Raw genomic sequence first — 24,662 nt, forward strand, 5'->3', positions numbered from 1 at the left:
AGCATCCCTCCTCCGTCCTGCATCGTCTTCTGGGATTCTATCCAGGAATCACGGGGGCTTCTTGAACCCTGGGACCCACACCCACCACAGGTTCTCTTCTGTCTGACAGCAAACCCCAGGCCTTGTCCTAATGGCTGCAGCCCACAGGCTCTAAACTCAGATCCTTTTCTTCACTTGAGGGAGACGTGTCATTCCCAGAGCTGGGCACACAGAGTGTCAGCCTTGGAGGAAATGCCTCCCTGGCCAGTGGCAGGTGGAAGAGCGCCGTGACGGAGTAGGATTTGTGGAGAGTCCTCCAGGTGTGGTCAGAAGGGGCCCAGCCAGGGCATTTGTCAGCAAGGTCTGGTTGGTGGACCTTGGTGGCAAAAGAGTGGTGGGGACAGCATGTTTTAGAGTTCCTGGCATGAGACAATCCACAGCATGGTCATGAAGTCAGAATCAGCCTAATGAGGTCCAGCGCAATGCACTGTCATCTGTTCCCTGACTGGCTCACTAATCCAGGAGTGATTTACAAGGGCGATATTCGTGTTCTACCATCTTTTCGTTGATTGGCAGGAGCTAGTATTCTTTACGAAACTTGTGTACTTTTACATAGGAAAGGATAGGTGAGTTCTGTAACAACCCTTCTTGCAAAGTTCTCGCTAACGTATTGAGTCTCTAACAGAATCCACCGCTGGGAACTTCACCAAAGATCCTGACCTTTACTCTCTGGTTTTAGATCTTCCTGGTTGGTAAATTTTCTTGACTCCTGGCTCCTTTCCTGAGGTTCGTCCACTTAGAGCAATGTAGGACTGCAAGCTCTTGCCACTTGAGAAGTAGTGGTTCAACTCTATGATGATGTTGGTCTTGCTTTCTAAGTGTGTGTGTGTGTATGTATGTGTGTATGAGACTGTTGTCTGCATCTTGCCACGTGGGTCAGATTGACTCCTTTCCTTGGAAAAGTTGTCCCTAACCACTTTCTCTGGGCTTTATTTTCACGTCTTGAACAGTGCTGTCCAACAGTAGAATTTCACACTCTATCTAATGAAATTTAAACTTTTTTTAAATACTCACATTTAAAAAAGTAAAAATAAACAAGTGAAACTAATTTTTAATGGGATATTTAAACCCATTATAACCAAGATATTACCATTTGTCCAGGCAATCTATATAAAAATTAATAGTGAGATAGTTCACATTTTTTTTTTATTGGGATCAACAAATCCATTTACATAGTCTCCGTTTGTAAGTTGAAACTTTTTACATATGCGGTTTCTGTGTCCCCCACTCAGAACCTGGGCTGACGTGTTAGAGATGAAATAAAGCAGAACAGGCATAAGTAACGATCACTGTCAATCCAGCTCAGCACGAACACTCACCACCGACAAAAAGGCTGTCCCTGAGCAGGGAGTAGAGGCCCCTCGGGGTGACAGGGTGGATCAGCTGGTTCCGCACCCAGGAATGCTGCTCTCTGTCACATGGGGTCTCTGTCACACTCTCCATCATGAGCCATGGGGTCAGGGTGGTAGGTGCAGACAGCTTCCATGCTGGAGGCTGCCCCTTCCTCCGCAGGCCCGGGGAGAGAGGAATGTGGGGACTCTAGAGAGATGTCCTGAATCCTCTGATAATGGGGGCCAGAGGGAGGGAGGAGCAAATTGGCAGTCAGTGGGAAGAGTGAAAACTGGGGTGGTCACCGAAAGTGTTCATGACTCTCAAATGCTCAGAAAAGGGACTTCCCTGAGGGAGATCAGTCTACAGCCCAAGACAAGGGGCCCAGGCTGCTCTTCTTGAACAAGGATCCAAGCAGGGGAGGAGGCAGGAGAAGGACGAGCAGGAGAGACAGCAGGTGGGGTGTGGCTGGCTGGGACTCATCCTGCCGGGAGCTGCTGGCACCAGGGTCTCATCAGGTGCTGCAGGACTCTCTCAGTGGAGTTCAATGTGGCTGAGCTCTTGCTCATGTCTGTCAAATACTGGATGTTGGAGATGGTGGAGTTGAGTGTGAGGGCGTTCAGGTCGTGCCCCTTGGCTGCAAGAAGAGAGGGAGAGAGATGGCCATCACTGAGAGCTGGGCTGAGACCAGATCAGAAGCCTGAACTCAGTATCATCTGTTGCCTTTGCTCCCAGTGGAACCACCACCCAATGCTGCGCTCATCCAAGTTGAAGCCAGCATATCTCTCAGCTCCTCCTCCCTCCCCTGCCGGTAACACCAACTGCACCTACAGATTGCTCCTCAATGCATTCCTTCTGTTCATTCACGTCCCAGGTAGGTCTTATCTTTTCTCACCGGAACCAACACCCTAACATGCTCACTGGATGCATTGTCTAAAGGATGTTCTCTGCCTTGAACATTAGAAGCATTTTTCTGAAATGAAGATCTCACTAGAACACTCCTGCTCTAGCATCACCCGTGGCTCCCTAAGGCCTTCAGGGTTAAGTTCAAACTTCTTGACCTGGCACTCAAAGCCCTTGCACATCTGGCTCCTGCTGACTCTTCAGCCTCATTGATGCATTCACTCTGAGTTAGGCTTTGTGCTTCAGGCAAACAAAATTCCTGTCACTTCTCCCATACACTATGCTGTTTTTGCCTACAGGGCCATTGCTCATGCAATTTCCTCTGCCAGGAACACGCTCCACACCTTATTTCCCTATATAACTCCTACTCCTTCTTAAAGACCCCAATTGGGCAAAACTCCCTCCAGAGAGCTCTTCCAACCCAAAGGATGCCAGGTGCTTCTCCTCAAAACATCCCACCTTGTATTAGAATTTTCTGTGACTTTCACAAGACCAGGGGCTCTCTGAGGGCTGCATCAGATTGAAATATTGCTATAATCCTTGTGATCAGCATGCTTGCCCTCAAAGCAGAATTGCACACCTCGGCTTCCCAGCTGCCCAGTAAGAATTGGTCAGTTGAGGTGTGGGGCTGGAGAGCTCCTCTGGGGAAGGAAGAGGGGCCCCCTAGGCCTGTGGTGGCTTCTGGTTGCTCAAGCAATGAGGAAGTAGGCAGGAACGTGCTGCCCGGCTCAGGAGCTGTGGAAAGGGCTGTCGTCTGGGAGACACAGAGACCCCACACAGTGGGTGAAGCCCCACAGGCTCATCTGCACTCCAACAGTGGCTGTCCCAGGACAACCATTCACAGGTGAGCCATAAATGTGAGTGACAGAAGGAGGGATTGTGTGAGTAGCGGGATGTTCGAGCCTGTGAGTGAGATGAACCCAAGAGAGACAGTGTGCTTGAAGAAGAGAGAGACGCAACAAAGAGACAGGTAGAGGCACAGATAGAGGGGATACCTGGATGGACAGAGGAAGAGCGGACAAATGGAGGGTCACAGGGAAAGCAGGAAGAACAAAGACAAGGAAGAGAAGTTGAGACATGGGAGGAAAGAGGATGGAAGGAGAGAAGAAGGACAAACCGGCGAACAGGCAGGAGGACAGTTGGACAGATTGATACCTGGACAGATGCTCGGGTGGATAGATGGAAGGAAGGAAGGAAAGAATGGAGGGAGCGAGGGAGGGAGGAATGAAGGATAGGAGGAAGAGAGGAAGGAAGGATTCTGAGAGGAGGGAGAACTGGGAAAGTCACCTGCCCACGTTCAGAGGGTGCTTTAAAGGGAGGGTAAGGCTGAGAATACAGGACCCCTAACTCCCAGGCTTGTGTCCACCTGTCCCAATGCTGCCTGTTATTACTCGTAGAGACGGGCATATGGATGTAAAGGAAACCTTGAGCCCTACCCTCACAACACACAAAACTCAATTCCTGGACACTTTGACCTAAAGGGGAAAGGTAAAATAATGAAACTTCTAGAAGACAACATAAGAAAACATCCTCGGGACCACAGGGTAGAAAAAACTTCTCAAAGAAGACACACACACACTCTCCATACAAGAAATATCGGTAAACTGGGATTCACTAAAATTTAGGCTTTCGGTTCATCATAAGACACATTACAAGAGGGAATTTGCAAGTCACAGGATGCGAAGAGATTGTCCCAGTTCCAATATTCAACAAAGGATTCACATGCAGAATACAGAAAATCTTCAGCATATTTATTAGATAAATTGCAGTGAAAGAGATACATATTAATGCTGGTTATTTTAATGAGCCACATTTATTTGACAAGGACAGTGAACAAAGCAATCTGAAAAGCAGGGGGTGAAAAACGAACAGTAGATAAACAGAATCCCAGGAGGGTTTGGAAAAAGCAAGAGAAGCCCCTTACATAACAGTTCATTGGCCTTAGAAAAGGAAAGTACTACTGGATTCTGTTAGGAAGTCAGAAAGATTGAAATATCTAGTGGCTTCAGCGGAAAAATAAGATAGGAAAAAATAACTATGATAGTTATTTGATTTTCCTCCAAATGACTTTATCCCTTAGAGAGCAAGGCACTTTCCTTTTCAATCATCAACACATCAAAGTTTAATTTCCCTCCATTTAGCCTTTTTCGTGGCCATAGGTTAGAAGCAGCAAAGGGGCTCAGCAGGCTGAACCAGTCTGCAGACATACTCTGTCCTGTTCCACACTGGCTCACACATGTGCAAAGTGGTCGCTTCTCACAAGGGAAAAGCCTGCAGGGCTGAGGGGCAGCCACCCCTTGGACCCTGTTTGTTAGTACCATTGGAAATTTCTCCTGAGTCCCTACTCAAAAAGGAAGTGGGTGGGGGGTAGAATAAGAAGGCCATATATTTGAAGGAAATAGGAGAAAATATTTCATTGTGAGAGTAATAAATGTTGCTTTTCAGAAGTCATGTGTATGTTGAAAGTCTATGTCTTAAGGTACCACAATGAAACAACGTACACCTCATCTTCTCCCTCTTTTATCTGAGCATTAGGTTAAAATCCATGAAATTCCTAAGCTTAAAAAAACACACAAAAATCACAAGGAAAGTTTTGGAGGTCATGGATGTGTTCAGCACTTGGTTGTGGGGATGATATGATGGGTGTATGCATATGTCCAAACTAATCAATACACATATAGAAAACGTGTGCATTTTTTGTCTATTACTCATACCTCAACAGAGCTAAAAATTCAAATAAATTCCTAAGTTTACTTTTTGAGGGTGCATAAAAGTCAAAATTTCTAATAAAATTCAGATTCTTAATTTCTGAACATAAATAGCATTCCTGCTTTGATGGGTGACCCCACGACTCTCAAAAAAATCAAGAGCAATTGCTACTGTCAATCTCAGTGGAAGTTATTTTCAACACCTCACCCCCTCGTTTACACCTCATTATTTAAAAACCAAGGAAATAGTCTTCAGCTTTTAAAATGAAGGAGTAAATGAGTCAGCTTGACATTATACTTTATTCAAGATTTAATGTTAAGTAAAGGAAATAACTGAGCATGAGCAGAATCCCTTCCATAACTCATCTTTTCTCCTATGCTGATAATAAAAATGACACTCTACTGAAACATAGTTTGCATGATATATTCTCAAGTAAATATACTTAACTGCTGGACATTTTATTTTGAGATTCTTATTCAATTTCTTCATATTTATCTATAAAACTTATTTGGCATCTTTCATCTTTTTACCATTTTCATCTTTTTAACTTTCGAAGGTTTAACTTTCCAAGAGACTATTTTTTAATGACGAGCTAACTGATGAATTTGTGCACCAACTGTTTTTTTGAGACTGAATATACAAATGGACAAAGGACAGATCATATATGACAGTATAACTCTGACCCCCCAACGTGGGAAGCAAACATCCCAAGAAGCCAAATCACAGCCCCTGCAGCATTCAGCACAGAACAGTCAGCACTTGGTCAGTAACTGCCAGTTTCCAAAACTCTCGTTCTGCTTTCAACACAGGACCGCCAGAGAAAGCCACATGTGCTCCCTAAACCATCACATAGGATGCCTGCCTTCTACTTAGTGAGCTCCAGCTTCCCCGTGTCAACAAATTCCAATCAGGCCACCCCTCCCCCACTCCCCTGACCTCTGCCACCCTCTCCCCTCCCTTTCCCTTCTGTCCTCTTCTTGTGCATGCGACAATCCTCTCCTGTCGCATTACAGTCTCTGCAATATTTTTAACGTGTGATAGACCAGCTCCTCCCTCAGAGTTCTTCCTGGTCCATATTTTCCTAGCTTAGCTTATGCGTTTATTTTTTCCATGTAGGATCATTTATCTAACTCAACAGAAAAGCTCGTTAAAATTTTTATTGGCATTGTATTCAATTTATAAAATAATGGGACTGACCATTTAATGAAACTTCCTAACTTAAAACATAGACTGACTTTCCATTTGCCAACTATTTTTAATTGAAATTTATAGTGTGATCATTGTAGATTCTACACTGCTGTAAGGAATAACTCCAAAAGTTCCAGTGTACACTTTACCGAGTTCCTTACAATGATAACATTCTGCAAAACTATAGGACGATACCACAGCCAGCTTGTTGGCATTGATGCAATCCACTATCTTATTCAGATTTCTCCAGTTTCACTTGTACTAATTTGTTCCTGTGTATTTAGTTCTGTACAATTTTATCAGATGTGCAAGTTTCTGTATCCATCACAGCTAAAATAATGACCAGTTTAATCACTACAAGGTATTCTTGCATTGCCTATTAAAAAATCAATGGATGTTATTTTTTAGAGCAGTTTTACGTTTACAGCAAAATTTAATGAAATACACAGTGTTCTCATATAGTCCCTGCCCCCACATATGCATAACCTTTCTGTTGTCAATACCCCTCATCAGAGTAGTATACTTTTCACAATTGATGAACATACATAGGCACATCATTATCACTCAAAGTCCATAATTTACATTAAGGTTCACTCTTGGTGTCAGAGATCACTAGGGTATAACTCTGTGGTCCATTTCTGGATTCTCTACTCTGTTCCATTGATTTATGTAGCTGTCCTACAATGAAAATGATGATGCTGTGATTACAGTATGTACAAGGCAATACTAAATATTGTTAAAGTGTTTACTGCCGCATTATTCTTCCTGTCATGATTGTTTTAGCTACTCTCAGCTATGTGCCTTTCTATATAAATTTTAGAAAAAGGTGTCTCTGTCTACAAACTGTGGTGGAATTTTTATTAGAATAATATTAGACCTATAGATCAATTTGGGGATAATTGAGACCTGTCCTCATTATTCTATCCAGTAACATGGTGAGGACTGCAGAATTCTCAGCACATAACAACTCCTTCCAAACCCCCACACCAGGAGGAGACTCAACCAAACTCTGGCGTGGCTTCTAGCTGCATAAGTCTGTGTAACCGGAATGACTCCAGCCCACCATTAAAATGCCTTCCTGAGAGCTCAAAGCTGACAGAAAAATTTGCTATTTATTTTAGTCAACACCCAATTATAGGCCTCTGATCCCCCTTCTTAGAGTATTTACTAAAGAGGGCTTACAACTGTAGATATGTATCTCTCACAATTCTCTAAAGGACCTAAGAGCCACTCCTTTGAAATACGATCATTAAGACAGATAGAGCCTCTTTCTCTCAACTTCTGAGTGAGGATAGAATCCTAACTTTGATAACTGCAAAGTAACGAACACAGTGGGTCTAATCACAGTTACACTGACCAACCTTTGTACTTTTTTACTTCTTTGACTCTACTGAGCCCCTGAACCCTGCTCCTTCATTCCGTCTTTAAAATTCTAGATTCACCTCCGTACAAATCTGAGCGCAGCTCAGCTTCTGTCAGCTGTTACTGAATAAAATCTGCTTTCACCACTTTAACTAATTTCTGCTGCATTTGTCTTTGACAATAGTAAGGCTCTCAATTTATTTGCATCTTCTTTAATCACTGTAATCGGTATTTTATAATTTTCAGCATCAGATCCTGTACACATGTTCCTGAATATATGCCTGAATATTTCATGTTCTTCGGAGTGGTTCTAAATAATACAGCATTTTCAAGTTTATCATCTGCAGGTTCATCATTAGTTGTAGAAATAAAATGGTCTTTTGTGTGTTGATCTTGTACTTTGTACTTGGTGAACTTTTTGTACTCATGTATTAGTTCTGATTTTTTTTTTTTTGTAGATTCCCAGAGTTTTTTTACACAGACAACAATGAAACTAGGAATGGTTACATTTTTTCCTTTCTAAACTCTATGGCTTTTATTTCCTTTACTTCTGTTATTGCCAGAAGCTTCAGTATTTTGTTGAATAAGAGTAGTGAAAGTGGTATTCCTTTCCGTGTTCCTTATTGTGGGGAGAATCATTTAGTCTTTCCCTGTTAAGCATGAAGTCAACTGTGCATTTTCTGTAGACGACCTTCAACAAGTGAAAGTAGTTTCCATCTATTTCAAACTTGCTAGAAAATTTTATGACAAACAGGAGTTGGATTGTATCAAATGTTTTCTCTACATCTCTTGCCTATTAACAAGTCTTGCCCTTAAACAAATAGACAGCCAGTTATTTCTCTGGCAAAAATTGGTTTATCTGGGATTAGCAAAGAATAGCCATTTGGAGTGTGCAACCATGGCAAGCCATGCAGGAGCACCCAGCAAGGAAGAGAGGAGAAGCTCTTTTATCTCAGAGTGGGGAAAACTGTGGGGGCTATTGGACACAGTCTTGAGGGCAGTGGCTTTTCATCGGCAGAGTTGTGACAGTCTCTCCTTGGGTTAGTTTCTGACTGGTCAGGAAGAGAAAGTCTTTATTCTTCCTGTTGCACTGCGCCTTTGACATAGGGCATGAGAACTCCCTCTATTAGCCTTCCAACACTATTTCAACTACGTTTCCGTTTATTAACTTTCACATGTCCCCATTTTGATTGCCATCTTTCTCTGAAAGCACTGTTGATCTGCAGTCAGATTTTTCCACTTTCAGTAGCCTCTCGTCCCTCGAGGCCAGGAAGGAGCTTCTCTGGGAGTCATGTCCCAGGTTGGAGGAAAAACACACAGATTGGAAACCTATTGTGGCCACATTTGAGGAACACGGAGGGAGAGGAGGGAGAACTCTCTGGCACTTTTTACCTGAAGTTTGCATGTTATCAAGATCATAGGCATTGGAGATGATCTGAAGTGTCATGTCATCCTCAAAGGTTTGGCAGACAAACTTCCAACAGACCTGGTCCAGACACCTTGGAAACCTTCGCATCAGATACTGTCTGCTTCCATTTGGAGAAATCTTTATTTTTAAGTCACCAAATGATGTGCAGTTCCCCCCAGAGTTTGTGCTTTCTTCAGGTGTGTCGCATGAATCCAAGTCTTGAGTTTTGTGGCAAAAAGCTTGGCTAGCAGCGCCCGATTGAGGAAAATACTATCATCTTGGTTGAGTTTTGTTAGTTTGAAATTTTTGGTAAGTTGTTCCTTGTTTTCAAGTTGTTAAATTTATGAGAATGGAACTGTTTATATTATTTTCAATGGCTGAAGAACCTGCAGTGATCTATCCCTCTCGTGTGTCTCAGGCCTTTGAGGGTGAAGAGGCTTCCCCAAAGCTTCTTGAGGCAGAACCCTGTTTGCTGTTGGCCCCTAACAGCTTGAGTGCATCTGGGTTGGGGAGGAGACAGAGACTTCCAAGAACAAGTTGTTTCTTCTTGAAGGAATGCTGAAGATGCCCAAAGTATGGTACTTTGACATACAAATTATTTGGAGCCAAAAGCAATCGAGAGCCAGCAGATGCAAGAAAAACTCTTGATCTCCACCTTGACTGCTTTAAATGAAGGATAGACTTCCTCTTTGGAAAGGAAATTTATGTTTCTAAAGGAAATTTCCATTAGTAAAAGCATCTGCACCAGAAAGAGAATGACTCTTAGAGAATTTTTTTTTTGAGGAAGATTAGCCCTGAGCTAACATTCCCCACCAACCCTCCTCTTTTTGCTTAAAAAGATAGGCCCTGAGCTAACATCCATGCTCATCCTCCCTACTTTATACGTGGGATGCCTGCCACAGCATGGCTCAATAAGTGTTGTGTAGGTCCGCACCTGGGATCTGAACTGGTGAACCCCAGGCCATCAAAGCAGAATGTGTGAATTTAACCCGTGTGCCACCAGGCCAGCCCCTACAGAATTTTTTTTTTTTTTTAGGAAGATTAGCCCTGAGCTAACTGCTGCCAATCCTCCTCTTTTTGCTGAGGAAGACTGGCCCTGAGCTAGCATCCACGCCCATCTTCCTCTGCTTTATGTGTGGGACACCTGCCACAGCCTGGCGTGCCAAGTAGTGCCATGTCTGCACCCGGGATCAGAACCGGCAAACCCCAGGCCACCGAAGCGGAACGTGCGCACTTAACCAGTGAACCATCAGGCCAACCCCTAGAGAATTTTTTTAACTGAGAGATTTATCTGCATAACAAGGCAAGCTTTATTTATTATACATTTTCTCCCTTCATCTTCCCATAATTTTCCTTCAGCCACTTCCTGCTGCTGCTCACCCAGATGGCTGCCTGCTTCCAAGCTCCCCCATGTGCACCCAGTGTGGACTGGACTTGCAACTGGCAGCTGGTGTGGAGCTGCCTGCTCGAGGGCTGCAGAGCACCATCCTAAGTCTCATCCCCAGCATGACCTACCTGGCCAGCAATACTCAGGATCTGCCACCACTGCACAGGATTGGGGCCGCGGCACTGATGGTTCAGATTGTGGGCAGTACCCAGCCCAATTCCCACTCACTTTTGTTGACCACACGCCTGTGCTGTTTGCAGATGGTACAGATTTAAAAGAGAAGTCATATCCTGCTGTTAAAGTGGAACTGTTGGACTGACTTGAGGGATTTTTCAACACCTGTAAAACTAAAGAGAAGCTGGGAGAATTATCAGAAGAGTTCTACAAAAATGAACTACTATCGATTGAAATGTTGAATATACATGTCCCTGCAGTTGCTAAATTGAGACGTCTTTTAGACAGTTCTCCTAGGGAAGATTTACTAGACATTCTGACATCACTTATCCAAACAAGCAACAGAAATGCTCCAAATTTTAGATACTGTGACTCTGGAGGAAACTGTCCAAGATGATGATACCACTGCTGGTGAAACAAATGCAAGAATTGAAATTGCTTTAAAAAAACAGAAAACTTGGGGCCGGCCTGGTTGCACAGTGGTTAGGTTTGCGTGTTCTCCTTCAGTGGCCTGGAGTTTGCCGGTTCAGATCCTGGGTGCAGACCTATGCACCATTCATCAAGCCATTTTGTGGCAGGAGTCCCACATATAATGTAGAGGAAGGTGGGCATGGATGTTAGCACAGGGCCAGTCTTCCTCAGCAAAAAGAGGAGGATTGGTGGTAGATGTTAGTCAGGGCTAATCTTCCTCAAAAAAAAAATTATAACAATAAAACAGAAAAAGTGAGAAAGATGATAATAAATGCATTATATGAATATGCCTCAATAGGATTTCACACATCCTAGGTACTTTATTTTCTGGCACATTGTTATGGGATATCATGCAGGTGATTTCGACATATCCTGTGTGTTTTCCATGCGTGTCCGACACCTGATTCTGGCGTGTCCGGCAGGTAGTTTCAGTGAATCAGGCACCTGGTTCCGGCGTATCCAACAGGTGGTCCCGGCATGTCTGGTAGGCGATTCCAGCACATGTGACATGTGGTTCCGGCGTATCCGGCAGGGGATTTCGACGTGTCCGGCAGGTGGTTCCAGCATGTCCAGCACCTGGTTCTGGCATGTTTTGCAGGTGGTTCCGTCATGTCGGCACCTGGTTTTGGCATGTGCGACACCTGCGTCTGGTGTATCCGGCAAGTGGTTCTCACAAGACTGACAGGTGGTTCAGCTGTGTCAAGCAGGTGGTTCTGGCATTTCAGGCACCTGGTTCTGGCCTCTGCTGTACCTGTTTCTGGTGTATCCATCACATGGTTCCAGCGTGGCTGGCACATGGTTCTGGCATATTCGGCAGGTGGCTTCAGCGTACTGGGTGCCTGGTTCCGGCGTATCTGACAGTGGGTTCCATGGTTTCTGGCAGGTGGTTCCTGCGTGTCTGGCATGTGGTTCCGGTACGCTCTGAATGTGGTTCCAGCATGTCCGTCTGGCGGCTACCATGTGTCCAGGACCTGATTCCATCGTGTGCGGTTGGTACTTTCAGAGTGTCCAGGTGTTGGTTCCAGCATGTCTGGCCGTTGGTTCCCGCATGTCCAGGGGTGATTCCGGTGTGTCCGGCAGGTTGTTCCCGCCTTTTCCAGAAATTGCTTCTGGTGTACCCAGGACCTGGTTCTGGTGTATCCGGCAGGAGATTTTGGCGTGTCCAGCAGGTTGTTCCAATGTGTTACGCTGATGGTTCCGGCCTCCGTGGCAGGTGTTTGTGGCATGTCTGGCACCTGATTCTGGCGTATATGGCAGGTGGTTTCAGAGTACCTGGTACCTGGGTGCGGCACATCCAACAGGTGGTTCCGAAGTGTCTGGCAGGTGGTTCCGAAGTGTCTAGCATGTGGTTCTAGTACGTTCGGAAGATGGCTCAGGCGTGACCGTTGGGTGCTTCAGGCATGTGCGGGAGTTGGTTCTGGCGTGTCAGAGTCATGGTCCCAGCATGTCCGTCATTTGGTTCCAGGTGGTTCTGGCTTGTCTGGTGGGTGCTTCCAGTGTGTCTGGCGGGTCGTTCTGGCATGTCTGTGTGGTGGTTCCAGAGTGTGTGGCGGGTGGTTACGGCATGTCTACCAGGTTTTTCCAGCATCCAAGGTGCCTGGTTCCAGCGTATCAGGCAGGTGATTTTGGCGTGTCCAGCAGGTGGTTCAGGTCTGTCCGGGAGATGGTTCTGGCGTGTCCAACATGTGGTTCTGGCATATCTGAAAGGTGGCTCCGGTGTGTCCGGCAGGTGGTCCCATTCTCTCTGGCACATGGTTACGGGGTATCATGCAGGTGATTTCAACGTGCCCTGTCGGTTGTCGAGGCCTGTCTGACACCTGGTTCTTGTGTGCCCGGCAGGTAGTTTCAGTGAATCAGGCACCTGGTTCTGGCATATCCAACAGGTGGTCCCGGCATGTCTGGTACGTGATTCCCGCCTGTGCAGCACATGGTTCCGGCGTATCTGGCAGGTGATTTCGACGTGAGCGGCAGGTGGTTCCAGCATGTCAGGCACCTGGTTCTGGCATGTTTTGCAGGTGACTCACTCGTGTCTGGGACTTGGTTCTGGCATTTCTTTAAGGTGGTTCATTCATGTCCAGCACCTGGTTTTGGCGTGTACAACACCTGTTTCTGGAGTTCTTGGCAGGTGGTTCTCACAAGACTGGCAGGTGCTTCAGGCGTGTCCAGCAGGTGGTTCTGGCATGTCGGGCACCTGATTCTGGTGTGCCCAGCATGTGGTTCCAGACTGTCTGTCAAGTGTTTCAAGCTGGTCTAGCAGGTGTTTCAGGTGTGTCCAGCAGCTGTTTCAGGCGTGTCCGGCACCTGGTTCTGGCCTGTGCTGGACCTGTTTCTGGTGTATCCGTCACATGGTTCCAGCGTGTCTGGCACATGGTTCTGGCATATTCGGTAGGTGGCTTCAGCATACTGGGAGCCTGGTTCCGGTGTATCTCACAGTTGGTTCCATGGTGTCTGGCAGGTGGTTCCTGTGTGTCTGGCATATGGTTCTGGTACATTCGAAAGGTGGTTCCGGCATGTTCAGCAGGTTGCAACAGTGTGTCTGGGACCTGATTCCATCCTGTCCGGTTGATGCTTTCAGAGTGTCCTGGCTTTGGTTCCGGCCTGTCTTGCAATTAGTTCCCACATGTCCGGTGGGTGATTCTGGCGTGTCTGGCAGATTTTCCAGCCTTTTCCAGAAATTGGTACTGGCGTATCCAGGACCTGGTTCCGGTGTATCTGGCAGGTGATTTTGGCGTATCCAGCCGGTTGTTCTGGCGTGTTAGGATGGTGGTTCCAGCTTGTGTGGCAGGTGTTTGTGGCGTGTCTGGCACCTGGTTCTGGCATATTTGGGAGGTGGTTTCAGTGTATCTGGTACTTGGTTCTGGGATATCCAACAGGTGGTTCCGAAGTGTGTGGCATGTGGTTCTGGTAGGTTCAGAAGATGGTTCCGGCCTGTCCGTTAGGTGCTTCCAGCATGTCTGGAAGTTGGTTCTGGTGTGTCAGACTCATGTTTCCAGTGTGTCCAGTGGGTGGTTCCAGGTGGATCTGGTGTGTCCGGTGGGTGCTTCCGGTGAGTCTGCTGGGTCATTATGGGATGTCTGTGTGGTGGTTCCAGAGTGTTCGGCGGGTGCTTTCGGCATGCCTGTCGGGTTTTTCCAGCCTCTAAGGTGCCTGGTTCAAGCATATCCAGCAGGTGAGTTCTTTCTCAGCTTCCTAAAGAGCTGGAAGCAAGACAGTTTGTGGCTTGTCTCCGCTTGAGGGATGGAGGCAGTGCTTTGTGCCATCCACCTCTCGAGCAATATAGGGCATGGTTGAGAGCAAATGGGCCTTTCTGACATAGGGGCTTTCTGACACTCTCTCCATGAATGCACAAGGACAGTTGGTTAAAAGCCTCTTGTCTCTATCCTCCTAAGCTTGTGGAATCACAATCATTCGGGCCTTGGCCCCCTTGCTTAAGGGGAAGATGTAGCCATTACCCCTGAGCCGGGTTGGCAAGAGGGAAATGTGGCAGAAGCAGAAGTTCTAAAGCAGCGAGTTAAGGGCTGGGAGGAAATGGCGTTCAGCTGCCTGTGTATGAGAGGTTCCCAATGTGCTATAAGAGCACTGTGGAAGGCGACTTCTTTCTCAGCTTCCTAAAGAGCTGGAAGCAAGATGGTTTGTGTCTTGTCTCCCCTTGAGGGATGGAGGCAGTGCTTTGTGCCTTCCACCTCTAGAGCAATGTAGGGCACGGCTGAGAGCAAAGGGGCCTTTCTTCCATAGGTGCTTTCTGACACTCTCTCCTCCAGTGCACAAAAGCGGTTGGTTAAAAGCCTATTGTCTCTCTCCTCCTAAGCATGTGGATGCACAATCATTCGGGCCTCAGCCTCCTTGCTTAAGGAGAAGATGTAGGCATTTTGTCTGAGCCGGGTTGGCAAGATGGAAATGCCCCAAAAGCAGAAGTTCTAAAGCAATGAGTTAAGGGCTCCAAATAAACAGCATTTCAGGTGCCTTTGTATGAGATGTTCAAGGTACACTATAAGAACAGTGTGGCAAGTGAGTTCTTTCTCAGCTTCCTAAAGAGCTGGAAGCAAGATGGATTATTGCTCATCTCCCCTTGAGGGTTGGAGGCAGTGTTTTGTGCCTTGCAATTTTAGGGCAATGTAGGACTCTGCTGAGCAAACTTGGCCTTTCTTCCATAGCTGCTTTGTGAACACTCTCTCCACCCATGCACAAGGGCGGCATGAGAGGTTGCCAGTATGCTGTAAGAGCACTGTGGAAAGCGAGTTTTTCTTAACTTCCAAAGAGTGGTTGGTTAAAATCCTATTGTCTCTCTCCTCCTAAGCATGTGGAAGGACAATCATTCGTGCCTCAGCCGAATGATTCGGGCGGGACTTGTGTGACCCACCTGCCTTAAATGCTGGAACCAACTGTTGGACACTTCAGAAGCATCATCTGGAAACGGTGGAACCACCCATCGCAGATGTGAGAATCAGGTCCAAAACGTGCCAGAAGCACCTGCAGGACACACCAGAACCATCTGACTCAAACGCCAAAATCACCTGCCGGATACACAAGAACCACTTGATGGACACTCCAGAATCACATGACGGGCATGAAAGAACCATCTCTCAGAGTGCCAGAACCATGTGCTGGAAATGCCGGAACCACATCACTGACAGACATGAACCACCTGCTGGACACGCCTGAACCACCTGCTTCACTCGCTGGAACCACCTTCTGGACAAGCCAAAATCACCTGCCGGATACACTGGAACCAGGCCCCTTAGAAGCCGGAAAAAGCCAACAGACATGCCAGAAGCACCTGCCGCACACTCTGGAACCACCATACAGACATGCCTGAATGACCCGCCATACACACCAGAAGCACCCACCAGACACGCCAGAACCACCTGGAACCACCCACCGGACACACTGGAACCATGACACTGACACGCCAGAACCACCTTGCAGACATGTCAGAAGCACCCAAAGGACATGCTGGAACCATCTTCCGAACGTACCAGAACCACATGCCAGACACACAGGAACCACCTGTCACACACTTCGCAACCACCTGTTGGATATGCCGAGACCATGTGCCAGATACACTGAAACCACCTCCCGAATACGCCAGAACCAGGTGCTGGCCATGCCACAAACACCTGCCAGACAAGCCGGAACCACCAGCCTAACACGCCAGCACAACCTGCCGGACATGCCAAAATCACCTGCTGGATAAACCGGAACCAGGTCCTGGATACGCCAGAACCAATTTCCAGAAAAGGCCAGAGCAACCTGCCAGACAGCCTGGAATCCCCCGCCAGGCATGCGGGAACCAACTGTCAAACACGCCGGAACCAACACCTGGACACAGTGAACGCACCAACCACACACAAAGGAATCAGGTTCCGGACACATGGTAGCCACCAGTCGGACACGCCGGAACCACCTTCAGAACATACTGGAACCATATGCCAGACACACAGGAACTACCTGCCAGACACCACGGAACCAACGGTCAGATACGATGGAACCAGGCGCCCAGTACGCTGAAGCCACCTGCTGAACACGCCCAAACACTGTGCTGGACATGCCAGATCCATATGATGGATACACCAGAAACAGGTCCAGCACAGGCCAGAACCAGGTTCCAGAAACAGCTGAAACAGTGGCTGGACACACCTGAACCACCTGTTAGACCAGCCTGAACCACTAGATGGAGAATCCTGAACCACATGCCAGGCACACTGTAACCAGGTGCCCGACACGCGAGAACCACCTTCTGGACACGTCTGAACCACCTACAAGTCTTGTGAGAAACACCTGCCGGATACACCAGATACAGGTGTCGCACACACCGAAACCAGGTGATGGACATGACTGACCACCTGCAAGACATGCCAGAACCAGACATGCCAGATGGGGAAGAGGTGATTTTGGGGGAGAGGAGCTTTGTAGATTTCTCACTTGGGCACTTACCTGTTTTGTTCTCCATCCAGGGTTTTTCCTGGGAGCAAGTTCTTGAGAAATCGATAATGAAAAGTATGAGCTATCTACATAGGGAGAACTCAGACTTCGTTCAGCAATTTCCTGGGCGTCTGGAGACTCGATAGAATACTTTTTTCTTTTTCCATTGCCAACACCCATGCCCATTCAGGCCTATGTGAGTTTTTACAATGCTCCTCCGACTGGTCTCCAGGCCTCCAGCGTGCCTCATTTCTCTTCATCGTAGAGGACAATAGCAGATCAATGTTTCTGAGGCATGGCTCCACCAGTGCCCTCTCTGATGCGGAAACCTTCCTCTCACTGCCTACCTGATAGACTCCAACTCTCTGCCTTAGCACTCAAGGGCCCCTCCGCCTTTCATGTATCCCACAGTCCTGCCAAACCGAACAGTACCCACTACCCAAAAACACACATTGCATTCTTCTCTTTCACCTCTGCCTGATCAGATGATGGACTTGAAACAAAGCCATCATTTGCTAGTTAAGTGACTTTTGCACAGGTCATTTCACCTCCCTGACCCTCAGTTTCTGCATATATAAGTGATGAATAGTAAGAGTCACCTCATATTGTTCTTATAAAGAATTAAAATTGACTTAGAGAGCATATGCAAAAACAGCTGGCTCCCTGCCTGACATGCTGCAGTCACCAATAATTATTCGGATCTAAATATTGGCTCATGCCATGCCCTGCTTCTTTTCCTATTAAAACCTTATCCTTCAAAAATCGGTATGTACCCTTTCTTGAAGACCAGCCCAAGGTGTAAACTGAAGTTCATTTTCCTAAGCTGCTCAGTAACATTTATAACGCAAAGTCTAATGCGTTAGACCGTTGTTTTTTTTTTTAAGCAAAAGAAGCTAACTCTGGCTAACTTCAGTTTTCTTATTAAAGAAATTGACTAGAAGGATTTACGGTAACTCACATAACTGAAGGGAATTTTTGAAAAAATCAACAAACAAAAAGCAAAAATAAGCTTTGGAAGACACAATAGAGCACAGTGTATAGTTATTATTACTGCCGTTCACCAAATATTGTCGGCTCTTCTCTGGCACACAGAAGGGATGTATCTTCTTGGCCCCTTAAAGTCAAATGTGACTTTGTGAGCCTTTGGCAAATGAAACTTGAGCAAAAATGAGGCTGTCTCTTCCAGACAAACCTTTGGCAAACAGTAGGAGTGTGTTTTTCCTGCCTGGCAGTTGTGCAAGAAGTTGGATCGAGCATCTTTTAGCTGCCATCTACTCAATCCTCCAGACTGAGCAAGGATAATACAGAGCCAGCTCCTGATGACATGGAGCATGTTCGAGAAATAAACCTTGGTTATTTTTAGATGAGACTTAGGAGTTTGTTGTGAATACAGCACAACATGGACTATCTGACTGATGAAAACATATGTAGGGGAGGAAGACATTTCCTCTTCCCAAATGTGGGTTCGTCTGGCTGGAGAACGAATTAAATTCACATGAGACAGAAAAGCAAGAGAAAATTGGACAAAGCTTTATGAGGAACCGTGGCCCGGTGCCTTTCTTCCCGAAGGAAGAAAGGGCACCAAAGAAGTGGGGTGCACATAGTGGTTATATACCGCCAAATGGGGTGTTTCACATGTGATTGAAATGTCCCTCCCACAATAGTCACAAGATTGCCCTGTCGGCACTTGATGGACACAGCAGGTAGTGGGTCTGCTATCTCAGTGGGCATAGCAGGACTCAAGTCGATTGTCTGGAGCTGGGCGGTCACAGGTGAGCTCAGCAATCAGTTCCTAGCCTAAGGAAAGATGCTTAATCCTTAAGAAATGCCAACATTGGGAGGGGGAGGAAAGTCAGTTACAGGAGGTTACCAGACTAGCACAATAAAATGCAGATTTAAGTCCTTGCCTTTGGTATTGATTAAGAGTTTTTAGAGAGAAGGTCATCTCCTTTCTTCTTCCTGGTACAGAGAGGGAGGCAACTTTTACAGATAGAGATTTACCTTACAAATGTAAATGTGCCCTAACAAAGGGCAAGTTCCATTCCTCCTTCCCTGTCCCAGTTTCTCAAAAGCAATCAGCCTCAAATAATCCTGATGCCAAAGAGACATATCTTGGGGTGGCCATTTCCAGGTCCCCACACATACATATTACCAATTTCCTGTGCTGTTGACCAAAATGACTTCAGTGAGCCAATATTAGAATTCCTTTTCACAAAGGTGGATAAGTGACAGATTAGAAGTCTACACTGTCCCAGGAGTGTAGACAGATACCATGCTTATATATAGCAAAAATATTTCCTCATTTTGTCCTTTACCTGTCAATAAAAAAGCATATCTATAGAAATCTGGAGGTAAAGCTCCAGACAAAACCAACATGGTGACAAGGAGGAACATTTCATACTTGTAAAAGGAGCGACAGATGAGAAAATAATAATAATGGCTGGGAACTTATAGAACCTTGCATTGAAAGGGATCTCATATGGAACTCAGGAAATATTTATAGCTGAAAGCACTACATGACAAAATCTGGTGGATGGAATTAAACAATACTTAGAAGAAAGATACCTTCAACATATGTATCTAAAAAGAAAAATTAGAAACCAATGAGCTACTTGTTCAAGAAGCTAGACAAAGAGCAAGACAGTAAAGTCAGGAAGAAAGGAAATGAGAAAGAGAAATGCCAAACCTTTGTTTCTATTTATTTGCTCTTTATTTATTGCTATGGACTGAATTCTCTCTCCCCACCATTCATATATGGAAGCCCTGACCCCCCCTTGTGACCATGTCCAGACACAAGGTCTTTAGGAAGTAATTATGGTGAAAATGAAGTCATAATGGTGGAACCTAAATCAGATAGGACTGCGGCCTCATCAGAAGTGGAAGAGATCTCTCTTTCTGTTTCTTCACACGCATACACACACCCCACCATCTGAGGACTCAGTGAGAAGGGGACCTTATGCAAGCTGAGGAGAGAGCCCTCGCCAGAACCTGACCATGCTGGCATCCTGCTCTCAGGCTTCCAGCCCCCAGAATGGTGAGAAAATAAATTTCTGTTGTTTAAGTCACCCACGCTATGGCATTTTGTTATGGGAACCCAAGCTAAGATGCTTATCTTTCACAGTTTGTTCCTAGGTTCTGGTACCAATTCCAATGTGTGTGGGGTTGTGGGTCGGGGGAGTCCCCCCCACCAACAAGCAATTCTTGGGACACCAGCTGGGTGTCCTACAACTCAACTCGATTCTGACACTATGTACCCAGAGACAGCATCACACCCCACAGGTTAAGGGTTCAGCCCCACAAGACTGCCCCCACTGCAGGTGCCAACAGCAAGTCTAGGTTGTCGCCTATGCTTCTGAGCAACTGGCTGTCAGTAGGAGGTTCCCAAGACTCTCTACTCCGGTTCGACGAATTTGCTAGGGTGGCTCACAGAACTCAGAGAAGAAACCTCTTACTTACTAGATTACCTGTTTATTAGAAAAGGATATGACTCGGGAATAGCTCGATGGAACAGACGCATAGGGCAAGACATGGGGAAAGGGCACTGAGCTTCCACGCCCTCTCCAGGTAACCACTCTCCCAGAACCTGCACGTGGTCACCAACCTGGATGCTCTTGGAAATCTGTCCTTTTGGGTTTTTATGCATAAGCCGTTTATTTATTCTCTTACCCTCGGCTGCTGTTTTTCCTTCCCCATTTATAGCCCAAAGCCAATCAAAGAAGGACATGTGCAGTGTGATGCTGTTCCTGCACATTTTTTAAGTGCATAACAATGTAAGAATTTGTTAACGGAGACATACACATGTATGTCTTGACTCTGCATAAAAATGTAATCTTTTGTTAATGGAGCCATGCACATGGATATTCTTGGAATCATAAAGAATGTAATTAATTTTAGGATATTGATACCTATGATGAGGGAGGGAGGAGAACGGGATGGAAATGTGAATTTTAGGTGTGACGGCAACATTTTGCTTCTTAAAAACAGAGATATCGTTGTGGGCTGAATCATGTCCCTGAAAATTCATATGTTGAAGTCCTAACTCCAGGACCTCAAAATAGGGCTGTATTTGGAGAGAGGGCCTCTAAAGAGGTAATTAAGGTAAAGTGAGGTCACATGGGTAGGCTCCAATCCAATGTGACTGATAGTCACGTAAGAAGAGAAGATTAGAACTCAGACACACACAGAGGGAAGACCGTCTGAGGACACAGGGAGAAGCGGCCGGGGAGAGAGGCCTCAGAAGAGACTATACCGGCCAACGCCTTGATCTTGAACTTCAGCCTCCAGAACCGTGAGAAAATAAATTTCTATTGTTTAAGCCACCCTACGTGTGGTATTTTGTCATGGCAGCCCCAGCAAATGAATGCAACATCGGAAGCAAATAGGGCAGAATTTAACGTCTGTTCTTTCTGGGTATTGGGGCCGGAGATAGAGGTCATACTATGTACTCTTCTGCATATTTGAAATATTTCCATAATAGTTAAGAAAATAACAAGCAGATCCCGAAAAAGAATAACCAGAGAGTAGAAATTTATGTGTGATTACCTTACAGGCCAAGGTGGGTTTCGTGTTGGGCAGGTGGTTCTCTTCCACAGGGTGTGTCAGTCACCCATGAATTCCCGTCTCTTGGCTCTGCCATTCCTGATGCCTGTATCATTGTCTGCAACCAATCTGCACAAGGAGAAAGAAGGAACACGGAGAAGACACACCTGCTTTCAAAAGTTCCAACCTGGAAATGACACACACCACTTCCACTCCCATTGCATTGGCTGAAACATAGTCACACGCCACACCTCACTGCAAGTTGCTGGGTGACTGCCTTCCTGGGCACCCAGGACAAGGATGTGGACAAACAGCCAGTAGTCCCACCCACAATGTCATCAGGTTGACCCTGGTCTTCATGCTGCTGCTCAGTCTACAGCGTGTCTGCCAGGTCTATGGTTAGGGTTTAGATATTTTACAAAGTCGCGGGGTTGGGGGTCATGGTTTGGGACTTCAAAGAGGAGGAAGCCGATTCACAAGGAGACAGGAAACCAAATGTTTGCTGGGCCATCTCTAAACAAATGAGAGAGAACTTGTGTAAAATGGGCCCGGCTAGGTACCTTCTTCTCTACCACATCTAGAGTTCCCTACGTTGACAGCTCCTTCCTGGAACAGGCCTTCTGTCTTAAATTCTTTTAGGCAGTTAGGGGCGAGGCCAAAGTTTCTTTTATATATAAATTTTATGTGTATATATGTAATTTATAGAACTAAATAAATGAATTTAAATATAGATACAATGGATTATATATTCTATTATATATCAATGTTAATATATATTATATATATATAGATAATCTCCTTGGTTCTCCAGAGAACCCTGACAAATACAGGAGGAGTTAATATTCTTTTCTCGATGGCATTTACATTTAATCATTTGAAATTCTTAGTTATGACATTGTTATGGCTTGCAAGGAAGTGTCCTTTTCAGTGTTTCATTTAGAGGCCTCAAGATACCAATTTTAAAAAGTTTCCCATTTTATTTGTTTGGTTTGATAGGCTTTTTCCAATTGAGTGCACAGATAAACCAATTTAGGTATTTCAAAGGAGCCCCATTTAGGCCAGCGAAGCTTTAAATCACCCTGGGTAATCTGAGCCCAGTGGGACAGAAATCTACATGTAGAAGGTCTGTATTCTTTAAAGACAAAACCAGCAGGAGTCCCAGAGTGGGGCTGTTCTTCGGTGGTCCTCTTAGAAAATGGACTTCTCATTTGTATGAACTTACCAAAGGATCAAAGGCCCAGAAAAGGAGTGAAAGAAACAGAAGTTTCTAACAAAGCTGACAATGGAAGGATGGCCAGAACCAGTATCAAAGGACGCCTACATAAAGAGTCTGGACCTCTACCAAAAATGGGTGGTCCAGGCCCAGGAGGACTTACCACCAGGAACCAGAGCCACCAGGAGGAGACGACAGAGCACAAAAGATTCTTTGCAGGCACCTTGCTTGTGTCTGTGAAGTGGCACCAGAATTGAAGGTCAGTAGCTAGGGATCCCACTTCTGTCACCACGTAAAGTCAGCAAATAAGAGGCATAAACTGCAAAAGAACCAAAAAGTTTATTTGGGGTCTCAAAAATTGCAATTCAGGAGATGTAGATTCGAGTAGAAGCTCAAATGTGCTCCTAGGAAGACAAAGGAGGCAGGGGTATATAAAAGGAAAGGACACAGGCTTACAAAGCTCTACAGTGAACAGTTAATGACTGGTTCTGGCATGGGGTGAGCTGACTTGCCAGAACATAGTTGGTCCTAGGCAGACTGCCCCTTCTTGGAATGAGGAAATACTTCAAGATGTGACCTCTGCTGTCAGATAAAGCTCAAAAGTTCAGTTAACGTCTGGTGGTGGATGTGGTGTACAAGCATAAGCCCCACTTCCTTAATGGCCTCCCAGCTCCATTTTAGAAGCCTTGAAAATGGTACTCCATTTTGTCATTGTCATCCACCACAGTCACGCACCATGTAACAATATTAACGATGTTTCGGTCACTAATGGACCACATACATGAGAGTGGTCCCATACGGGTAGCACCACATAGCCTGGGTGTGTAGTAGGCTCTACCACTTAGGTTTGTGTAAGTACACTGTGTGATGTTCACACAACAGTGAAAGTGCCTAATGATGCATTTCTCAAAACATGTCCCTTTCATTAAGTGAGGTATGCCCGTACTGATTTTAGTCTTGTGAATGTTGAATAATGAATTATTCATTTCAATTATTTGAGCCAGCCCCACTGGCTGAAGACGGTAAAGGCTGACTGAAGCAAAAAACTAAAATTTGTTATTCAACATTCACAAAACCAAATGAGTAAAGAACTTTAAGTTCTATATCAGGGTTCATGTAAGGCAAAAACATTCTAAAGGAAAGATCGATTTGAGGACATATATGATTCTGAGTGTAAATGTCTGGGTACTAGCAAAAATTCCAGGGAGCATTTCAGACTTTCGAGGCAGTGGAATTGGTGAAACCAAAGTCAAGCTCTCCAAACAGTCAAGGGGGCCCAGGTAATATCTGGAGTACAGGTGGAACAGGCAGAAAATTCCATTAATGTAATTGTATGATATGATGAACGGACAGAGTTGGAAAATAGGATGGCAGGGTAGGGCAGAGGGACCTGGAGGGCCCAGGATGGATGGAGAGATCAGCTGGGCTGGTGGGGGGAAGGGGCCATGGGCACACCCTCTTCATGTCCCCTCCCCCACCCTCTGAAACCCTTTGTGACTCTTCAGTGCTCTGTGATGCAGGCCTGGGATTATAGGCAAGTGTGGACACTCTCAGAGCTCAGTTGCCTCAGGCAGTCTTGCGATTCAGAAAATGGAGTTCAGTCAATGGAATGTTCTCTCATTTCTGAATAGCCATATTGAGTTGTTGTTGAGCATCTGCTCAACATTCTTAGATAGTGACCACAACCTCACCATCGTGTGTGGGTTGTGGTTGCTTCTTCTGTTCCTGTGCTTCCTGGTGGGGATTCCATCTTTACCAACCTTCTGGAAAACCAAAATCTACCAAAAGGTAAGGATCCCTGGGCAAGCCACCAACAGGGATTTTTTATTGTTGTTTCCATTTCTAGTCCCACATTTTTAAATGAGTTGGTCCAGAGAGACTCCTAAGATGGCAAGTCTGAATAGAGGATAGAACATCATCCTTCTAGGGGAATAGGCCAGGCAGGACTAGGGGTTCAGCTGGGACTGTTTCCCATTTAAAACTACAGACCATCTGGGTGTGGTGGAGGATTCCTGGAT

The 24,662-nt window shown here is 45.8% G+C and overlaps 1 long non-coding RNA gene across 2 annotated transcripts; it reads right to left on the minus strand.

Moving 5' to 3' along the window:
• Nucleotides 1-1,986: 1,986 nt before the first annotated feature.
• On the minus strand, nucleotides 1,987-22,960 carry LOC139043172 (uncharacterized). Of its 2 annotated transcripts, none has more exons than XR_011500249.1 (3): nucleotides 22,808-22,960; nucleotides 21,435-21,560; nucleotides 1,987-2,005 (listed from the first exon to the last, which is right to left on the minus strand). It is a non-coding gene; the product is annotated as an uncharacterized lncRNA (long non-coding RNA). The 2 variants fall into 2 exon arrangements; XR_011500248.1 differs by lacking the exon at nucleotides 1,987-2,005 and adding an exon at nucleotides 14,564-15,440.
• Between the last annotated feature and the right edge of the window lie 1,702 nt (nucleotides 22,961-24,662).

The sequence above is a fragment of the Equus asinus genome, unplaced genomic scaffold (genome assembly GCF_041296235.1).
Source record: "Equus asinus isolate D_3611 breed Donkey unplaced genomic scaffold, EquAss-T2T_v2 contig_193, whole genome shotgun sequence".
In the NCBI taxonomy this organism is placed as follows: Eukaryota; Metazoa; Chordata; class Mammalia; order Perissodactyla; family Equidae; genus Equus; species Equus asinus.